The sequence below is a fragment of the Megalobrama amblycephala genome, linkage group LG5 (assembly GCF_018812025.1).
Source record: "Megalobrama amblycephala isolate DHTTF-2021 linkage group LG5, ASM1881202v1, whole genome shotgun sequence".
Lineage (NCBI taxonomy): Eukaryota > Metazoa > Chordata > Actinopteri > Cypriniformes > Xenocyprididae > Megalobrama > Megalobrama amblycephala.
The window spans coordinates 35818160-35836338 of record NC_063048.1 but is presented as its reverse complement, the minus strand read 5'-3'; the positions used below and the strand labels follow the sequence as shown (position 1 = coordinate 35836338).

Here is an 18179-nt window from a genome sequence, read left to right as displayed (position 1 = left end):
GTGAGATTATTGTCTATTTAACCTCTTAATTCTGTGAGGTTATTGTCTATTTAACCTCTTTAATTCTGTGAGGTTATTGTCTATTTAACCTCTTTAATTCTGTGAGGTTATTGTCTATTTAACCTCTTAATTCTGTGAGATTATTGTCTATTTAACCTCTTAATTCTGTGAGGTTATTGTCTATTTAACCTCTTTAATTCTGTGAGATTATTGTCTATTTAACCTCTTTAATTCTGTGAGGTTATTGTCTATTTAACCTCTTAATTCTGTGAGGTTATTGTCTATTTAACCTCTTTAATTCTGTGAGGTTACTGTCTATTTAACCTCTTTAATTCTGTGAGATTATTGTCTATTTAACCTCTAATTCTGTGAGATTATTGTCTATTTAACCTCTTAATTCTGTGAGGTTACTGTCTATTTAACCTCTTTAATTCTGTGAGGTTATTGTCTATTTAACCTCTTAATTCTGTGAGATTATTGTCTATTTAACCTCTTAATTCTGTGAGGTTATTGTCTATTTAACCTCTTTAATTCTGTGAGATTATTGTCTATTTAACCTCTTTAATTCTGTGAGGTTATTGTCTATTTAACCTCTTAATTCTGTGAGGTTATTGTCTATTTAACCTCTTTAATTCTGTGAGGTTATTGTCTATTTAACCTCTTAATTCTGTGAGGTTATTGTCTATTTAACCTCTAATTCTGTGAGATTATTGTCTATGAGGTTACTGTCTATTTAACCTCTTTAATTCTGTGAGGTTATTGTCTATTTAACCTCTTAATTCTGTGAGGTTATTGTCTATTTAACCTCTTTAATTCTGTGAGGTTACTGTCTATTTAACCTCTTAATTCTGTGAGATTATTGTCTATGAGGTTACTGTCTATTTAACCTCTTTAATTCTGTGAGGTTATTGTCTATTTAACCTCTTAATTCTGTGAGGTTATTGTCTATTTAACCTCTTTAATTCTGTGAGGTTATTGTCTATTTAACCTCTTTAATTCTGTGAGGTTATTGTCTATTTAACCTCTAATTCTGTGAGATTATTGTCTATGAGGTTACTGTCTATTTAACCTCTTTAATTCTGTGAGGTTATTGTCTATTTAACCTCTTAATTCTGTGAGGTTATTGTCTATTTAACCTCTTTAATTCTGTGAGGTTATTGTCTATTTAACCTCTTAATTCTGTGAGGTTATTGTCTATTTAACCTCTTTAATTCTGTGAGGTTATTGTCTATTTAACCTCTTAATTCTGTGAGGTTATTGTCTATTTAACCTCTAATTCTGTGAGATTATTGTCTATGAGGTTACTGTCTATTTAACCTCTTTAATTCTGTGAGGTTATTGTCTATTTAACCTCTTAATTCTGTGAGGTTATTGTCTATTTAACCTCTTAATTCTGTGAGGTTACTGTCTATTTAACCTCTTTAATTCTGTGAGGTTACTGTCTATTTAACCTCTTAATTCTGTGAGATTATTGTCTATTTAACCTCTTTAATTCTGTGAGGTTATTGTCTATTTAACCTCTTTAATTCTGTGAGGTTACTGTCTATTTAACCTCTTAATTCTGTGAGATTATTGTCTATTTAACCTCTTAATTCTGTGAGGTTACTGTCTATTTAACCTCTTTAATTCTGTGAGGTTATTGTCTATTTAACCTCTTTAATTCTGTGAGGTTATTGTCTATTTAACCTCTTAATTCTGTGAGGTTATTGTCTATTTAACCTCTAATTCTGTGAGATTATTGTCTATGAGGTTACTGTCTATTTAACCTCTTTAATTCTGTGAGGTTATTGTCTATTTAACCTCTTTAATTCTGTGAGGTTATTGTCTATTTAACCTCTTAATTCTGTGAGGTTATTGTCTATTTAACCTCTTAATTCTGTGAGGTTATTGTCTATTTAACCTCTTTAATTCTGTGAGGTTATTGTCTATTTAACCTCTTAATTCTGTGAGGTTATTGTCTATTTAACCTCTTAATTCTGTGAGATTATTGTCTATTTAACCTCTTTAATTCTGTGAGGTTATTGTCTATTTAACCTCTTTAATTCTGTGAGGTTATTGTCTATTTAACCTCTTAATTCTGTGAGGTTATTGTCTATTTAACCTCTTTAATTCTGTGAGGTTATTGTCTATTTAACCTCTTAATTCTGTGAGGTTATTGTCTATTTAACCTCTTAATTCTGTGAGGTTATTGTCTATTTAACCTCTTAATTCTGTGAGATTATTGTCTATTTAACCTCTTTAATTCTGTGAGGTTATTGTCTATTTAACCTCTTAATTCTGTGAGGTTACTGTCTATTTAACCTCTTAATTCTGTGAGATTATTGTCTATTTAACCTCTTAATTCTGTGAGGTTACTGTCTATTTAACCTCTTAATTCTGTGAGGTTATTGTCTATTTAACCTCTTTAATTCTGTGAGGTTATTGTCTATTTAACCTCTTTAATTCTGTGAGGTTACTGTCTATTTAACCTCTTAATTCTGTGAGATTATTGTCTATTTAACCTCTTTAATTCTGTGAGGTTATTGTCTATTTAACCTCTTTAATTCTGTGAGGTTACTGTCTATTTAACCTCTTAATTCTGTGAGATTATTGTCTATTTAACCTCTTAATTCTGTGAGATTATTGTCTATTTAACCTCTTTAATTCTGTGAGGTTATTGTCTATTTAACCTCTTTAATTCTGTGAGGTTACTGTCTATTTAACCTCTTTAATTCTGTGAGGTTATTGTCTATTTAACCTCTTAATTCTGTGAGGTTATTGTCTATTTAACCTCTTTAATTCTGTGAGGTTATTGTCTATTTAACCTCTTAATTCTGTGAGGTTATTGTCTATTTAACCTCTTTAATTCTGTGAGGTTATTGTCTATTTAACCTCTTAATTCTGTGAGGTTATTGTCTATTTAACCTCTAATTCTGTGAGATTATTGTCTATGAGGTTACTGTCTATTTAACCTCTTTAATTCTGTGAGGTTATTGTCTATTTAACCTCTTAATTCTGTGAGGTTATTGTCTATTTAACCTCTTAATTCTGTGAGGTTACTGTCTATTTAACCTCTTTAATTCTGTGAGGTTACTGTCTATTTAACCTCTTAATTCTGTGAGATTATTGTCTATTTAACCTCTTTAATTCTGTGAGATTATTGTCTATTTAACCTCTTTAATTCTGTGAGGTTACTGTCTATTTAACCTCTTAATTCTGTGAGATTATTGTCTATTTAACCTCTTTAATTCTGTGAGGTTATTGTTCTAGATGAAGCTCCATTATCTCCAGCATTCCGAAGGCATCTGGCTTCACAGAACATGGAAATCTGCGGCACACGGAGCAGGTATTCGGCCATCAGCGAGCCAGTGGAAAAACTGAGATGTTGGATGTGAATCTCAGAGATAGCGGCCTGAAGTCAGTGAGGTAATGACAGAAACCAGAAAAACATCAGTCGGCAGAGAGCACTCGGGAAAACTTGATTCTGACGGAACATTCGTGAGATTCAGAGGTGGAATTGTTCTGAATAATGACTGTGACTGAACGCTTCACCTGCTGGACGATAAAAACTATAGACTTCAAAACTTCAGACACAAAACGAGCATTTCATTTACAGCTTAAAACTAAAACTTGAACATTATTCTTGTTTATTCTTTCAGTCTTTGATATTTCCTTCAGAAAATGGTTTCCATCATCGTGTCTGCTCAGAAACACATTGTCTTAAATAAGACTGTAAATATTAAAGGATTTTAAATAATGAATTAAATTAAAATTAAAATGAAATATTAAAGGGTTTCAAAGACACTAAATTTTCAGTAATATTAACGATTTGACTGCACTGACACTATCAGATGAGAACAAAACTTGGTCTGAATAATGACTCTATTGTCTTCAGTAGAGTTGCTTTACAGCAGAATTGGAATTTGTCTCGTATATGATGAAGTTATTTTCCTGTTTATTACTGTGAAGCTGCTTTGAAACTATCTGTATTGTATAGAAATAAATGAATTCTGTAACACAAACTCCAAACCGCCATCAGCAGGCTGTCAGTGATCCAGTGATGGAGGTTGTTAATTGTTTGTCTCGGATGAGTCCAGTTTTCCATGTAGAAGGAAACGTGAGGAACATCTGCTTTGAGTATCTGAACATAAAAACTCCTCTTGTGTTTTTCCATATGCGGCTCCCGCTCAGACAGTAAATATGATTTCATGAGCACGAGTCTTCAGGTCCTTTTCCTTTAGTTATTTGTTCTGGAAAACAAGACAGAAATTCTGAGGAAGAACATCATTTTTTTGCAGCGCAGAACCAGGTCAACGGTCGAGCTCTTCTAGAAACACACTCGCAGTGCTAAACATCAGTTCTGGATCAAGTTCAGACGTCACTCGATCTGTTTACACTTTCTGTTCACACATTCTTCTGAAAGGAGGAAACACAAGCCGTCATTACAATCATCTGCAAACCGCTCATATAATGCATTTCACAATGTTTATGAAGATTCAGTGCAGCTGATCTGACAGATCATCTTCTTACAAATAACTCCATATCTAATGCAGTTTGATGGATGTTTTGATCTGAGAGCATTCACATCAGAGGACCAGAACTAACTGTATAGAAACGGAAATAAAGATGTGAAAGTAAACCACATCAACACACACACACTTGAGATGTGAGTATATACAGTAGTGTTTCTCTCAGCTCGAGGTTGAAATGTGATCGTCTCAGGAGAGACTCATAAATTCTTCTCTTGAATAAATGGAAGTTAAAGTGAAAAACTCAACAGGAAGAAGGATCTGTACTGGTCTGACGTTTATTTAAGAATATAGAGATCGTACAAAGATGTGTGTAGGTCAAGCGGTCAAAAAAAAAAAAAGACTATAACTATAAGTACAATAAATATCCTCATTCAAATTTATTTGTATTGCACTTTTTACAATACATATCATTTTGAAGAACGCTTACAGAAAATGGAATGTTGGAATATAATGTAATACTGCAAAATGAAGCTGTTTTTTAAAATCAAAAATCCAAGCAAACACATTGGAGAATTTTTTAAAATTGTTTGTTATTTATTTGTGATGTTTATGGATCCCTCTTTATGGATTTTCTTATAAGTGGCAGCATATATATTGAAAATAACAGAGGGCCTAACACCGAGCCTTGTGGCACTCCATAATTTATTGACGTTATCTTAGATTTTTCCCCGTTTAAAAATGTTGACGGTCTGATAGATACGGTCTAAACCACCTTTAATGCCTGTTCCTGAATACCAGTGTAATTTTGTAGTCGATCTAAGAGTATTTTATGATCTATAGTGTTGAACGCAGCACTGAGATACAGCCTATATGATGTGATGCTTTTCATACAGAACAAACAAGTCAAGTCAGCTTTATTTCTACAGCGCTTTATACAGTACAAATCGATTCAAAGCAGCTTCACAGTAATGAACAGGAAAATAACAGAATCAATGATGCAAACTTCATCAAATATGAAACAAATTCAATTCAGCTGTAAAGATTATTGTGTATTTAACCTCTAAATTCTGAGATTGTTGTCTATTTAACGCTTTAATTTAACTCTTTATTCAAATATGAGACCAAATCAATTTTTAGCTGTAAATAGGGTTGCAAAAGGAGCTGAAAAGTGCAGGTAAATTTCCAGTAAACTTTCCAAAAAGCTTCTGAAAATTTCCACAATAAAACTTGGAAAGTTTCCAAAAATCCTGGAAAGTTTCTTGCAACCCTAGCTTGTGAAGCAGCTCTGCAGAAATCACGTCTGCATTACTGGGTTCTTGAGCAAAAATCTCTGCAGGTCGCGTCTGATCATCCGAGGCAGTTCTGTGGTCGAGTGCGCAGATGCGTTCGTTTACATTCACATGTTCCTGATGAACAGAAGTGACATGAGACGTTTGCTGACATGACCAACACAACAGATCTCGATCTCTGAGCGGATCGTTGCGTCTGCTGACGACTCTGTCCTGATATTCATCATTCACAACGCTTCAGATGTCTGATGTTTGACACGAGCTTCCCGTCTCAAGGGATTCACACCGCTGCGGGTGGTTTATTAGTGATCGATCATCACTAGTAATACTCATAAGTACGTTTTTTCAAAGTTGTAAATAAAACAAAGATTATGGGAGTAACAGCTAACAGGGAACATTTTGACAAGGTTCTCTCAAAGTTTTGAACAAACATTCTTCCACTAACTTTTGTTCAAAGTTATCTGGTGTTTTTTAAAGCTGTATTTTTTTGTATTTTTTTTGCACGAGCTGAGATTCGAACTTGGGTCGCCCGAAGCGCAACCGCGCTATATGTCGGTGCTGCCCACTAGGCTATCGGCACCGACGGTTATCTGGTCTTTAAGAATATTCTCAAAACGTTAGAACAAAAACGTCATACATTTTTCCTGAAATGTTAAATTGGATGTTCATCAAACATTTTTAAATGTTACTCCTTGTTTCAGAACATTCAGAGAACATTTAAAAGTGACGTTTCCATAATGTTTGAAGAATGATAAAATGAAACATTTTAAAAACTGGATGTATTGAACAGAAATAATATTTTCATAACTGAATCAGTGTTTTTTGGGAGCTTTAGGGGTTTTAATTATTTTATCTTCTCCAACAATCATCATTTTGCTTCTTGTGATTGTCGTGACGAGAATGTGATTGTGTTCCCTCAGTTTTCCGTCTGTTGTGAGTTTATTTTGTCTCACTCAGGTTTGTCATGCGATCTGGTGAATGTATATCGCAGCAGGAGTGAGCGGCTCTATATCACGTCTCCCGTCCGGAAAGCTTGAAGGCACGAGAGGAACGAGCCGGATGCACGTCTGTTTCTGCACTTTCCCTGATCTGACTCGAGCCCGTGAGCATGAATGAGTTCAACACCTTCATCTATCATCTCAACTTCCGCTTCTCACCATATAACAACACGTCTCTCTCCCTGCAGCTCACAGTAGCAGTACATGAACCCAGAACGGCCGTCTCACCAGATGTGTTTCCATCCAAAGTTGAGAATTTAGCTTATGCACAAAGCTAGAATAATGCATAAACCATTTGAGTAATCAGTAATAAAAATGTAAGTTGCTGCAATCGGGCTCTTTTCTCCTACATCATAAATGAGTTGGTCTTTAGAGCATTAGATGAAACGCTGTCATGTGATCTTGCGTTGGGATGCTGGTGTTCGGGAACACAATCGTGTGAGATGCTTCTGGAGGAATTAAACCAAATCATTCTGATGACAGACTTTGACTCAGACGTTTCAGAACCACCAAACCAAACATTTGAGATGCTGGGATGTGATTGGTCAGCTGGGTAGCGCAGTTATCCGATCACAGCCTCCGAAATGCCTGAAAGCACTCAAATCGTCTTAGTCATTAGATGTATTTGTAGAGTTTTTGAGCAATGTTTTCTGGAAACATTCATTTTTGTGTTGATCGTGTGTGATGATCAGGTCCGTCAGTGACGTGGAGTGACGTGGCGCGTGTTCAAACACATTCCTGACGCTCTTCTGCTGAGCGGCGAGTGTGTGATGGACGACTTCCCTCGGCCACGCAGTTACCGTAACCCGGGTCAGATCTGCAGCTGGAGGGTGTCGGACAGATGTGGAGAAGACCCGATCATTCCTGTTCCTTCAGAGACCGCACATCTGACTGGCTGCTGGAGTGAGGGTTTGTCGTAAAAACTTGGAGCATTCCTTGTATTTCAACATGTTCCAGTAAACTCCGCTGGACGGAGCTTCATGTGTTTCCAATGATCCCATTCCTTTATTTTTAACAATGTGCTTGAGTCACCTCTGATTTATTCCACTGTTCATGTCACGAAAGTTCCACTCTAGGTAAGAAAAAATACACGTGGAACAAAAAATACATAAATGTTTGATTTAGAGATACTCAAACTAATAATTTTTATTTTTATTTTTTTTAAAGAGGAACATAAAATATATAAATGTTTGATTTAGAGATCCTCAAGCACCAAAATGTATTATCATTAATTAATGAATTATTAAAAAAATATATAAATGTTTAATTTAGAGATACTCGAACACTAAAATAATTATCATATTTAAAAAAACAAAAGAAAAAAAAAACATGTGGAACATTATTTATATATATATTTGATTTAGAGATACTCAAGCACCAAAATGAATTATCATTAATTAATTAATTAATTATCAAAAAAAAAAATACACATGGAACACAAAATACATAGATGTTTGATTTAGAGATACTAAAATTAATTGTCCAAAAGAAGTACATAAGGAAAATCAAATATAATAATGCTTAATTTAGAGATACTCAAATACTAAATTATCAATAATTAATTAATAATCAAAACAAATACTAGTGGAATATAAAAAACATAGATGTTAGAGATGCTCAGATACCAAAATTAATTATCATTAATTATCCCCAAAAAAAACAAGCAAACAAAAAAACAATGTTTGATTTAGTGATACTCAAATGCTAAACTTAATTATCATTAATTAATTAATCATCAGCAGAATGACACAGTATCATTAATCTGAATATTTTACCAGCAGACTTGAAAACGCATTAAGATCCATTTTTAAGTTTGGAGATGATCCAGATCAAGACCCAGACGTGCTTTTCAACACATTTTATTGGGCTTCTAACAGATTCTCAGTGTGAACGCTCTCTCTGTCCGTCTCGTTCATTACAGCAGATCTTTATATTGAGCTAAATTACTGTTGCTCTGTCCACTGTGAAAGCAAACACTGCAGCCGCAGACATAAATCTGTGTGTGTGTGTGTGTGTGTGTGTGTGTGTGTGTGTGTGTGTGTGTGTGTGCACTTCCTGTAGTGGCTCAAGTCTTGGCATCATGCTTTGACCCATGCGCTTCTTGATGAATGATCCTTTGCTTTACTTTCCTCAGCTGGTTCCTCTGAGGTTCTGACCCATATTTGAGGAGCGTGATTCCTGAGCGTTACTGATGCTGAACTCGTGTGATTGCCTCAAAAAAAAAAAAAAAAAAAAAATGGTAAAAGCATTTAAACCTGAATTTATGAACACATTAAAAGTTATTCAATTTAAGGCAATGCACTCTTAGCAGAAAAACTTCTCAAAATATAAAGTCAGAATTGCAAACTTTTTTTCTCGCAATTCTGACTTTATATTTCGCAATTCTGACTTTATATCTCACAGTTCTGACTTTATATCTCGTAATTCTGACTTTATATCACACAATTCTGACTTTATATCTCGTAATTCCAACTTTATCACTCAATTCCGACTTTATATCTCGCAATTCCGACTTTATATCTCACAATTCTGACTTTATATCTCGTAATTCCGACTTTATCACTCAATTCCGACTTTATATCTCACAATTCCGACTTTATATCTCGTAATTCCGACTTTATATCTCGCAATTCTGACTTTATATCTCGCAATTCCGACTTTATATCTCACAATTCTGACTTTATATCTCACAGTTCTGACTTTATATCTCGTAATTCTGACTTTATATCACACAATTCTGACTTTATATCTCGTAATTCCAACTTTATATCAATCCGACTTTATATCTCGCAATTCCGACTTTATATCTCACAATTCTGACTTTATATCTCGTAATTCCGACTTTATCACTCAATTCCGACTTTATATCTCACAATTCCGACTTTATATCTCGCAATTCTGACTTTATAACTCGCAATTCTGACTTTATATCTCACAATTCTGACTTTATATCTCGAATTCTGACTTATATCACACAATCGACTTTAATTCGTAATTCCTACTTTATATCTCGTAATTCCGACTTTATCACTCAATTCCAACTTTATATCACTCGATTCTGACTTTATATCTCACAATTCTGACTTTATATCTCACTTTAATTCTGACTTTATATCTCGCAATTCCGACTTTATATCTCGCAATTCCGACTTTATATCAATTCCGACTTTATATCTCGCAATTCTGACTTTATATCTCGTAATTCCGACTTTATCACTCAATTCCGACTTTATATCTCAATTCTGACTTTATATCTCGTAATTCCGACTTTATATCTCGTAATTCCGACTTTATATCTCCAACTTTATATCACTCGATTCTGACTTTATATCACACAATTCTGACTTTATATCTCGTAATTCCAACTTTATCACTCAATTCCGACTTTATATCTCGCAATTCCGACTTTATATCTCACAGTTCTGACTTTATATTCGTAATTCTGACTTTATATCACACAATTCTGACTTTATATCTCGTAATTCCAACTTTATCACTCAATTCCGACTTTATATCTCGCAATTCCGACTTTATATCTCACAATTCTGACTTTATATCTCGTAATTCCGACTTTATCACTCAATTCCGACTTTATATCTCAAAATTCCGACTTTATATCTCGCAATTCTGACTTTATATCTCGCAATTCCGACTTTATATCTCGCAATTCCGACTTTATATCTCGCAATTCCGACTTTATATCTCGCAATTCCGACTTTATATCTCGCAATTCCGACTTTATATCTCACAATTCCGACTTTATATCTCGCAATTCCGACTTTATATCTCACAATTCTGACTTTATATCTCACAGACTTTATATCTCGTAGACTTTAATTGACTTTATATCTCGTTTATATCTCGACTTTATATCTCGACTTTAATTCCGACTTTATATCTCACAATTCTGACTTTATATCTCGTCTTCACGACTTTATATCTCACAATTCCGACTTTATATCTCGCAATTCCATTTGACTTTATATCTCCTTTCTCCTGATTTTTCGCTTTATATCTCGTAATTCACTTTATCACTCAATTCCGACTTTATATCTCGGCTTTATCAGGCCTGAAGATTCCGACTTTATATCTCGCAATTCCGACTTTATCACTCAATTCCGACTTTATATCTCGTAATTCCGACTTTATATCTCGAATTCCGACTTTATATCTCGTAATTCCGACTGATTTGACTTTATATCTGGTCAGTTTATATCTGATTCCGACTTTATATCTCCACATTTATATCTTCATTTATCACTCAATTCCGTTTATATCTCGATGTACTCAATCATTTCAGACATTGTTTTGAAGTATCTTTCAAAAACATAAAAATCTCTGAGTGATTCCAGTCTCCGTTTAATCGTACAATCCACCAATAAATATGATGTACTGATATAATGTCAATAATTCCACCGTGCTGTCAAACGCTGAACTTGATAAGGAGAGAGTTTATAAACAGATGAAACAGGCCAAATAATGAGAGAAACGGTATTTACAATCAAGTGGAAGATCTTCATGATGTCATGGGAAATGATCGCTTTATATTTTACGAGTTTAAATATTGAGCAACGGAGAGCAGCTGCGATTTCATGGGCAGCAATATTGAAGAGACACAGACGGTGAGTGAATCAGAATGACCTTTGACCTCTGAATGAGTGCGATGGAGACTCTCTTTACGGTTATTTACAGTAGATCAGATGTCTGAAGGAACATTTACATTGATCGTCTCTTTGTTGTCTATTCATTTGTTATTACTTGAATAGCTTTTGAAAGCACTTATGATGAAAATCTTGGCATCAGAGTGAATGTGAAACTGGTTCATAAAGTATAGCGCTGTATAAACAGCGTCGGTGACGTGAGATGCACAGATGTGCTCGCAGAACACGCTTCTGAACGAACTCATTTCAGTTTTCTGACTGCCCATAAATGGAGATGCAATGTGAGACGGATCAGGAGCTGTGGAAGCTACTGCTGTACATTTCCTCAAGTGAGATTTAATTCTTCATTCAGAAATGTTTTTCAGATCCCATGGGATAGAGCGCATTCCCTTCCTATGATCTGAATGAAGCATATGCCTCATGAAAAACCAAAATGAGCCTTCTCTGATTTCTCTCCTGTGTGTGTCTTTGTTTTCACAGACGTTTGTGAATGTCTCTGCCGCCCACTGCGCTGATGCACTGAAATCGGACATTCCAGGGATTCAGAACTAAATCCATTATCCTTGCTATTCACCCCAAATTCAGCGTCTGTCCGGTGACCTGCTCTCTGTTCGGGATTTCGCCGAAAAACACAGAATGGACTCGGCTGTAAGAGAGCGGTTAGGAGAGCTGTAGATGTTATGTGTGATTTTATCTTGACTCTGTGTGAGATGAAAAGAGAAACAGATCCAACTGTGTCCGACTCCAACTTAAATCATTGTGTTTATTTTCTAGCAGTTTCCTGTTTAAAGCACTTAGAGGTGGGCGACCAAAATCTTTACCACCGTATGAGTGGTAAAGATTTAATAAGTGATTTTCCACAAACATTTTTACCATCGTGTAAGAACATTCCTGCTGAAATCTTTAACATCGTATAGATCATTTTTTTAAAGAAAATCTAATTCATTTTCTGCTCAAATCTTTAGCACCTGTCTGTGTTACGACAACTTGACATTATTTATCTTTATGGGTTTACATTAACATTACATGAAACTGTCATGTTGGTTTTGACATGAGGCCATTATAATAGTGTCATGAATATTTTTCTGACCTTTTTTTTTTCAGTGGTACAAATTGAACTTGTTATTAAAATGTCATTAAGTGTTAATACTCTGTCAAATAATTTTATAACAGCGTCATGAATAGTTTTCATTTAATAATTTTTTTAAAAGTTTCCTCCAACAGAAGGTCAAATAATAGAAAATTTCAAAATTCTATTTCTATATATCTATCTATCTATCATATATAGAATATCCTAGCAACCTCATAGCAATACCCTAGCAACCCAAAGCATAGATGGATATTTTCAAATCTGAATATCATAGAGGCATGGGGGTTGGTTTATTCATAATATCAAGCAGCCTTTGGATTATCATCACTGGCAGCTGCCAAGTCACTCCCTAACAACCAAACAGAGTACCCTAGCAACCGTTTTGCAAGATCTATATCTCTGCATCAGAACATCGTAGAGACATGGCGGTTGGCTCTTTTGACTCATGCTAGCAATCTGGACTTCCAACATGCTACACATGCTAGCAGTGAATAACTACATGCTAATAGTGATTAGCTAAGTGCTAAAATGGGCTAAGAACATGCTAATAACTCTATAAAACTCCATAGTAACCATCTGTGACAACTAGCAACATCATAGAAACCACCCAGGTTACCATAGCAACCGCCTAACAACCATCCAGAACACCCTAGCAACCAGCAACACTTTAGCAACCACCCAGGTTACCATAGCAACTGCCTAGCAACCACCCCGAGTACCCTAGCAACCACATAGCAACACCTTAGCAACCACCCCAAGTACCCTAGCAACCATATAGCAACACCTTAGCAACCACCCCGAGTACCCTAGCAACCACATATCAACAACCTAGCAAATATCCTAAGTACCTTAGCAACTGCATAGTAAAATCCTAGCAACCACCCGAGTACCCTAGCAACCACATAGCAACACCTTAGCAACCACCCCAAGTACCCTAGCAACTATATAGCAACACCTTAGCAACCACCCCGAGTACCCTAGCAACCACATATCAACAGCCTAGCAACCATCCTAAGTACCTTAGCAACTGCATAGTAAAATCCTAGCAACCACCTTGAGTACCCTGATTCTATCTATCTATCTACTAAACTAAAACTTAAACTTTCAAACTGAAAACTTTTCAAGCCAACTTAAAGTTTGTCTCAACAAACTTTTTAATCTAGTTACTATTAGCATGCATATTACTAGAATATTGGCTGTTTATTAGTACTTATTAAGCACATATTAATGCTTTATTCTGCATGATCTTATTCTACATTCTTAGGAATTTAGGAAATTGGGAGTTTATTGAGGGAAAAGTCATAGTTATTAGTTTATATGTGCTCACTATACTGAAGCTTTACCAAAATAATGTAATGTAATGTTAACCCATAAAGCTAAGTAATTGCTTAAGTTTGATAATTAATCTGCCATGTCATGTTTATGACAGGTTATGATGTATTGGTTTATGTGAAGTTGTCATAACACAGACATCTCAAACAATGTCATCTTTGCATTAAAAATGACATAACTGAGCGAATGACACTTAATGACAGTTGTCATAAACATGCATAAAAACTCCTTCATGTGTCACGTCAGTCTTATGCACAGCCCTTCAAGCAAAGTGTTACCTAATTTTCTACATAAATCTGTACCACCATATAAGTAATTTTCAAGCACAATGAAGGACGCCATCATGTTACAGTAATTCTGCTTGAAATCAGAGTTGCTACTAACTGAAATTAAAGCCAAACTCTATATTTCTCAACATTTATTTTTTAAATGACTTCTGATTAAATGTATAAAATGTTAATCTCACACCAGACTCTTTGACAACCGGTTATTTTGCACTTAAAGACCTCTTCATTGATGCTTTTTGAGAATGGTTTCCTCTCACAGCAAAACTGACCATTATATAAATGCATATATGTTTGAATGCTCAGGCGTGTACTAGAGCGTCATACTTTTCAAACTTTTTCAGACTTTTCACCTGCAACAAACTGGTATATTTTCATTCATATTTTTTGAGGATCACTTTGAAATCTCGTAATAATTCCCTTTGAGCGTTCAGACGCGTGTCCGAGTCACTGGCACATGTGCAGTGTGACTTTCTGTAAAGCTGCTTTAAAACCATCTTTATTGTGAAAAGCTCTATGCAATAATAAAAAAAAAGACATGACTTGACTTGACTTCAGCTGCTCGGCCTCATTAATCTCCATCTCTCACAGATGCTGTCGTGCATCTGACGGCTTCAATCCCGATCTCTCAGCGCTGTTTGTAATGCATCACCCGACGTGACCCTTCTTCGCTGGTTATCATATTCGTCATCCAGAAGCATTAAGCAATCTGCACTGATTTTGGAGATGTCTTTCCTGGAAGGCCAAGTGCAGTGTCATGAGGATGAGTATTCCCTGAAGTCATGAGCTCCTTCACCCTGTTATCTCCACTCATGATGAAGAGACAGAAGCATCTCAGGAGGAGTCCAGACTGAAGCCCTGAGGACGCGTCAAGCAAACATCAATGTAACAACATCACCTCTTCCCTGAAGAGAGACCGGTGATCCACAGCCACTGATCTGTGTTCAGCTGAACAGCTATAATGGAGCATGACTGAGATTTCCTGGCAAAAGCTTTTTAAACTCTTAATTTTATTTGAATTCAAGTTGAAGAGCTCCAATTAATATTAAAGTCTGAAATCCAAATGAAATCTATTGACTCTCTTAATTCATGTTTCTGGTCTTATTGTGAATGATTTATTAGAGTAAATGTTCGTCTTCAATTTGTATGTCTTGTTTTCCAGCACAAACATCTAAACATTCTTAAATCAAGATACTTTTACTGGAGAAGCAAAATGACTGAAGATATGAAGACTTGTTTTCTGAAAAATGAATCAAAATGAAGAACAAATATCTGCCAATGGAGTCAGAAAAATAAACTTATTTAAAAATGGAAAATAACAATCATATAAGAAATTTTTAACCAAAATCTTTACCACTATACAAGTAATTTTCAACTAAGAACAAATATCTGCCAATAGTTAAATAAACTATTAAAATGGAAAATACGATTATTTTTCTGACCACATTAGCAGATATTTTGTTTTGTTTTAAGCGTAAAGTCACTTAATTTTAATATATTTTTTCAGAAAATATAAAGAGTAATTTTGCTTCTCCAGTAAATGCATCTTGATTTAAGAATGATTTAAGACAAAAATACTGAGGAAAAAAATCAGTTTTTGCATATGAAAGCTTGTAACTTGCAATTCTGACTTTATAACTCGCAATTGCAAAAAAAGTGAAAACTGTAAGATAAAAAGTCACAATTATATTTTTTATTCCACGGCAGAAACAAGCTTCTATATCAGATTGTAATAACTTGAAATAAAAGCACCTGAATAAAGTGATCAATCTCTTTATTCGTCAAACACCTGACACTTTTACCATCTGATCAATTCATCATTGAAATTTTATTAGCTTGTTTTCACAAGTAAAATCACAAACTTTAGATGTCAGAGTAAAAACTGCATGAATTGACTAGTGAATGTACTTTAACAGTCTTCATGACTGAACAGGTACTGAGCGAATCAAGGAAACGAGCCAAAATAATCAGTGAACGCAGATGGACGTGTGTTTGTTCATTAGAGTATTTGTGATGCACAAAACCGATTTGAAGAATTTTCATTTTCATCAAAGTTTCACTCGCATGTTTAGATCAATCAGTGTTTGTCGGAGCACGTCATAATTTGGGAATATTTTCCTAAGAAGAAATCAAGAGCAGTGCTATGCAAATCACAGGAAATCATTCCAGAAGGACAATCTATAAATCTCTGCATTAAGTGTCAATTTAAACACATGTTGCGTTTCTCTGGGATGTGAGTTCAGGAGAAGTCTGTGTTTGTCGGAGCATGACAGCGAAAGCCGATGCCACTGACTCATGGTTTATTGGAAAGTTCCAGGCCCGAGGGCAGCAGATCCCACCGTCATCCTCGGGTCCACACGCATCCAACCTGAGCCAGTGACCAATCAGGTGAGAGTTTCCCTGAACGCTGTTCAACGACTGTAAATCCTCTCTGACAGTTTGAGATTCAAATCACTGGGTAACTATGAAGACAAGAGAAAAAAGTGTGTTAAAGGTGTTTGGAGTCACATTTGCAGCGACTGAAAGATGTTTCTCAATCCATTAAAGCATTAGCATTTGCTCGTATCTTGATTTAAGAGTGTTTGCACTGGAAAGCAAGACTAAATACTAAATAGGAAATTATTTTTGTGCATCTTTCTTTGCTTTGATATGTAGCATCTAATGGCATTCAGACATTTTAAAGTGTGATTGGTCACTGTATATCTCAGGAATCCTTCTGTCACATTCTGATGTTTTTGATCAGGAGACGCAGCACAGATACTGGACCGTGTCCTGCTCCAGTGATATTGAACAGGCGTTCAGTCTCTGTATATCTGCGTATGGACTGGAAACAGTGACATCAGGCTGGCTCTGTCCACCCTTCAGAAGGGCTTTGTGTTCCTCTGTGCCGCCCACATGTGAACGTCAGCGGCCTGTGCCATCGCCGATAGAGCTGCAGCATTTGATTTTATGTTTCCTGGGCGTTCACATAATCTCTCACACACACACACACACACACACACACACACACACACACACACACACACACACACACACACACACACACACACACACACAGGTTTGTTTTGCTATCTTAGTGAGGACTTTCCATAGGCGTAATGGTTTTTATACTGTACAAACTGTACATTCTCTCCCTCTACACTATCCCTAACCCTAAAAATAACATTCTGTATTTTTACATTTTTAATAAATCATTGTTTTGTGTGTTTTTAAAGCTGTTTTAAATATGAGGACTTATGAAATGTCCTCATATTTAATGTTTACCTCATAATACCCATGTCACTATACACATTTTTGTCCTCATAAATCACACACACACACACACACACACACTGCCTAATCCTTATGATGCATTTAGTCTGTGTGATTATTGTGAAATAATGGATACATGTGATTTATATGAGGACTAAACAGGAAATACCATTATGTCCAAATTCAAATTCATATGGGCTTTAAAACTTGAAAAAATGTCCTAATGGAATTGTAATGGAATTCGTCATAACAAATGAATCTGCTGGATAAGAACAGAAAGACAGTAAAGACATTTATAATGTTAGAAAAGATTCTATTTCAAATAATATTTCTGTTCTTTAGAACTTTATATTCATCAAAGAATCCTGAAATATAAAATGTATCACAGTTTCCACAAAAATATTGAACTGTTTTCAACATTGATAATAATCATAAATGTTTCTTGAGCAACAAATCATCATATCAGAATGATTTCTGAAGGATCATGTGACACTGAAGACTGGAGTAATGATGCTGAAAATTCAGGAATAAATTACACTTTACTATATATTCACATAGAAAACAGTTATTTTAAATTCTAATAATATTTCACTGTCTGATCAAATACATTCAGCCTTCGTGAGCAGAAGAGACTCTTTAAAAAAACATTTACATTTTACAGAATGTTACATATATGTTTGATAAAGGTGTGTGCGCGCGCAGCAGATTGAGGCTTATGGAAAGTTTGCTCTGGAATGTGCAATTTTTTCTCCTGACGTTGAATACGCGAGTCCTGCTGAACGCTGATTGGTCGAGAGCGCAGCTGAAGAATGTGTGAAATGA

The 18179-nt window shown here is 35.2% G+C and overlaps 1 long non-coding RNA gene across 3 annotated transcripts; it reads right to left on the bottom strand.

Annotated features, from left to right (window-relative positions):
* Positions 1-501: 501 nt before the first annotated feature.
* Positions 502-3292, bottom strand: LOC125269218. Of its 3 annotated transcripts, none has more exons than XR_007185058.1 (4): positions 3187-3292; positions 1767-3118; positions 739-1719; positions 502-557 (listed from the first exon to the last, which is right to left on the bottom strand). It is a non-coding gene; the product is annotated as an uncharacterized LOC125269218 (long non-coding RNA). The 3 variants fall into 3 exon arrangements; XR_007185057.1 differs by lacking the exon at positions 3187-3292 and having other exon boundaries at positions 1767-2904; positions 2952-3064; XR_007185059.1 differs by lacking the exon at positions 3187-3292 and having other exon boundaries at positions 1767-2904; positions 2986-3064.
* Positions 3293-18179: the final 14887 nt, after the last annotated feature.